Consider the following 4,727-nt stretch of genomic DNA (forward strand, 5'->3'; position numbering starts at 1 on the left):
GAATGTGTAAGATCTAGAAAAACCGAAGTGAACGGAGAAGTTCATGGAGGTAGGCCTAGGCCCACTGGGGCTGTAGTGCCAAGGGGGGGAGGGACAGCCTAAAAGGGGTTGTCATCCGGCTTGGAAGCAATATACCTCTAGTCATTAAGATTTTTTATTGCTAGTGGGGTAGGACTAAGTCCCTTGAATGCGGCCACTTTTGGCCTATTGTACCCGCCCCAGATGATAGGTGAGGGTGNTGCTCATTAATCATATCCAATCATTCGATAATATGCACTCTGAGTCACTGAGAGCGTAGTTACAACATATCAAAACAAATAAAAGGAGAAAGTAAATTAAGACAATAGAAGCGTCCGCAGTTTAACAATTCCTTTGAATATCCCATCACTAATCGAACCAACTNGTAACTGTACGGAATTGAACAAAATCCTCGGAACGAACAAAACGGCTATTTGGAAGTTCGAGAAACAGATGGGAAGATAACGTCAGGGAGCTTGTTGTTGTTGTTATTGGANCCCACTGGGGCTGTAGTGCCAAGGGGGGGGGAGATCTTGTTGACTTCTGCCACCCCTTATACTTTCATTCATACCATTCTACTATTCTCTAAGGAATTACTCGTATATGAGCTTCAGCTTGCCAAAGGCGGCGAGAACAGCGGTCCAAGACTGACGGTGATTTCTGTAACTTGCACAGCAGCCTTACACATGGCCAGGATTTGTTAAGTGCCATAAAGTGCACTCTCTAGGTAACGTAAAGTTATCCCTGTCCTTAACTAATTAAGCACTACGCAATAAAGACGTACGGGGGAGTGGATGTGTAGATCCACATTTTCCTGAACTCAGCATTATCTGGATGTGAGTAGTCAGCTTCACGACCCAGCCGCTTTACCCCCGGGGAAAACATTTCCGGTACCCATTGGATACGACCTTGGGTGGACACCAGATCTGGTCTGGACGACGTGGAGAAAATTCTTGACCCCACCGGGACTCGAACTCCGACCCCTCGGTCGTCCAACCCGTAGCCAATCGCTATACTAACTACGCTATCCCAGTTCCTACTTAAGTGATATAAAATACACGTAAGAATAAATGGTGTTGAGGCTCGATTGCAGTCTTAGGTTCTTCAAACACTGAGGATTTTCTAGATCATATTCAGAGAGATTGTAGAACTCCCTGTGCGGAAGATCATTCTGACCTACCATCTTGACACTTTCAGGGCAACATAGAAGAAAGCCCCCTTTCAGGATTCCATTACGAGCTGCCGGCATGAAAGCTGTCAAAAAACAGGTGCTAACCGAGACTAGAAATTCTCATTTCCCACGGTTACTCCGCAATGCACCTGCTCTGGGGTCCTCCCAACCTCCTATTCAATCGGTACCGGGGGCTCTTTCCCCGGGGGTAAAGCGGCCGGAGCGCGAACTTGACCACACACCTTCAGCTCGTTCCGAGGTCTAGAAAATATCCATCTATCCATCCACACCCCCATATGACTTCATGGCATAGTGCTTAATTAGTTAAGCACAGGGACAAATTTACTCCAAGATACTGATGCACTAATGGCAACTGATATTCTCTCACTGCACGCAAATTCTAGTAAGCCCTTTCCTACTAGAACAAAAACCGAACTACCTGACACAATGAGAACACTCTACATTCGCATTCGGGAGGTGCTCGTTCGAATCTCGGCCGAAACACTGGCTGTTCTGACAGAGTTTTTTTTGTGGTCTGAACTGGTCACTCCAAGCAAATATCGGAAATAATTAAGACACGATAATTTCTTTCAAATAAATTGCAATATATCATTCATCAATCATCCTATCATTCTACGTTGTGGAGTCTAGTTACTGGTAACGTTGTAAATCATTCACTCATATAGCCGAGCCATTATTGAGAAGCTGCCAATTGTGTAGCTACTCAAGAACTTTCCAGCATCTTATGGAACCCGAAGGTTCATTACCGTGTTCACAAGCGCCGTCCCTTGGTCCCTATCCTGAGCTAGATTAATCTAAAACATACCATCCCATCCTATCCCTCTAAGATCCATTTTAATACTGTCCATCCACCTACGTCTTGATCTTCCCAGTGGTGTCTTTCCTTCTGGCTTTCCCGCCAATATCCTATATGCATTCCTCAACTCCCCCATTCATGCTACATACCCTGCCCATCTCATCCTCCTTGATTTGATCATTCTAATTACACTTGGAGAAGAGACCAAGTTATGAAGCTCCTCATTATGCAGTTTTCTCCAACCTCCTGTCACTTCATCTCTCTTCATGTTCAAATATTCTCCGGAACACCCTGTTAGCGTTGTAAATAACATACGAAAAAGAAACCTAGCCAAAAATGAGCCCTTCGATCGTTTTGCTTTCCTAAAGACCCTGTGTGGTTTGTGCAGAACACTTTGCGAAGTCCCTCTTTGTTGAAGTTAGTTGCGTTCCGTCATAGTGATGGGAAGTTTCCGACAGCACAAAGCACTTCACATGTTCCCGCGCAATTCTCTCGTTCAACTGTGAATGTTCACCTTCACTGCTTTTGGTAAATGAAACTGTGCAGACGTGATGCTAACAATTAGAGGAAAGCAGCCACCTGTTCACACTCGTTCCTCGCTCGCAGATTTTTCTAACCTGAAGATGGAGGCGATAGTTTTCTCCGAAACGTCGGTTTACACAATATCTACACGGCGCCACATCCCAGGAGACGGTATTCTTCATGGTCACCGCCGTGAAACCTCAAATCTTACATGTATATTCTTAGTTCAATAACAGAACTTCTTGAAATAAAAAAAACTGGTTTCATACTTGAAATATCCATGCATTATTTGAATGAATTTTCTTAGCGTCGTCAGCTTACCCCGCTTTCCCCAATATTTGTGCACGGAGCACGGTGAAGCACGTAGGATATGAGAAACCAACTGCTGCTCGCCTGTTAGTGCCTCGCGCTAAAAATCGCCGTGACATCCTCTATCCGAAGTGTCAAATAGGACGCGGATTATGGGTAAGTAATTCAACACGGTGTCAAAGGAGCTGCCCATGTCCTGTTTTAGAGTACCCTCTCGGTATTTTCTTGGAGAAAACCGAAGCAAATCACGAAAGGCCCCAAAATAGCCGACATCCGAACCATGAATCGGACCCGAAATTTGCAAACACGAAACAGGAGTGCCAACCTCTATGACGTTACGTATCCTGGCAAACTAATAAATTCATGTAGTTACTATAGGATTCTGACGATGGTGTATAACATACAGAGATATTGGGATTTCGGACTTTATCCATCGTCCTGGTTTTTAAGATAACTAATAAAAACACGACGTTTCGGAAACTGGATCTGTTTCCGTCCTCAGGTGAGGGAAAAACACCTATTTTGTTGGGTCCCTTAGAAATCCAGTGATTGAGGCTGAGGACGGAAACAGATCCAGTTTCCGAAACGTCGTGTTTTTATTAGTTATCTTAACAACCAGGACGATGGATAAAGTCCAAAAACCCAATATCTCTGTGTAATAAATTCAAGTTCAAGGACAAATGAGGTAGGCCTTTAATGGATTTTTTATTTAATAAGGGCAAATTCTGAACAAGTTCCGAAATGTGAGACAGACTTGGTATACTGGAAAGGTTGACATTGGGTCTGATAATGTAAATAAATCGGAACTGAAAGACAGGTTCAGTATGACCAAATTGCATGTGTTAAGTCTATTAATTCTATTAAACCCCGAATGCAGAGAAAAGTTCTCTCTCCTCTTGCTCCCACGTTGGAGCATAGGCCTAATTTATCACTTTCATGATCATTTTACAGACGGTAGGACTCCTTGAACGGGTGATCAGCTCGTCGCAAGGCCTCTTCCTAAACACATTACAAAATAAACACAGAATAAACACATACACAAACACTAAACATCCATGCACTGGGTGGGATTCGAACCCAAGAGCGAAGACAGTACATGCCTTAGACCGTTCTGCTACCGTGATGGGCATAGAAACGTTAGGAGTGTTGAAATACGGTACTTAATCTGCCTCAGGTCTAATGGTTTTAAATGAACCCCAAACTCGGGGGTAAGTTACGTCCGCTGGAATAGTTTATGCAAAGGATATTAACTGTAAATAAATTCCGAATTCTGGAATATGCTGTGTATGTTAGAATGATTCGTGTTACGCCTAGCGTAATTGTAAATAAACTACTGATTCCTGGGCTGGAAGATGTACGTGGTTGCAGTATTACAAATTCATTCAAATATCTTACCGTTCACTGGGTCACTCTTCGTATAATCCACAGTAACGCAGTTCCATGAAATAAATGAACACAGTTATCAAGTGCAGAAGGGGAGAGTCATGGGCGTGCCACGTGGCTGACCTTCAACACACATTCACTAATGTTTGTTTATATGCAACACGACTCCCGCGCAGTGGCTACGTCTTCGCTGGGCTGCAATCGTTTGGCAACTGACAGACAGCCGGGCGGCAGCAGAGAGCGCCTCTCGCCCGCCACCTACAGGCAGATACCCGTGGCTCAAGAAACTCACTGTTTACAGTCCTAATGGAAAACATTATACGGGCGACCTGCTGAGCGGGTCACATATCAAGGGAGGGGAACCCTTGCCACAGCGCACTGTTAATTGAATTCAAACCCAGCGCATCATTTGAACCTTTTATTCCCGCTCTGTTTTCTGAACACTTGTAGATCAAATACCTATTTAGAGAGTTCTGCATTCAGGAATATTACCCTACGTAGTACGTT

The 4,727-nt window shown here is 44.1% G+C and overlaps 1 protein-coding gene across 1 annotated transcript in view; it reads right to left on the reverse strand.

Annotated features, from left to right (window-relative positions):
• The window catches only part of LOC111868711, a gene marked incomplete at its 3' end in the record, with an annotated part of 196,097 nt that extends 191,683 nt beyond the window's left edge, over positions 1-4,414 (reverse strand). The window contains exon 1 of the mRNA XM_023859628.2: positions 4,233-4,414. The remainder of the gene's footprint in view (positions 1-4,232) is intronic.
• Positions 4,415-4,727: the final 313 nt, after the last annotated feature.

Source organism: Cryptotermes secundus, unplaced genomic scaffold (assembly GCF_002891405.2).
Source record: "Cryptotermes secundus unplaced genomic scaffold, Csec_1.0 scaffold1688, whole genome shotgun sequence".
NCBI classification, from domain to species: domain Eukaryota; kingdom Metazoa; phylum Arthropoda; class Insecta; order Blattodea; family Kalotermitidae; genus Cryptotermes; species Cryptotermes secundus.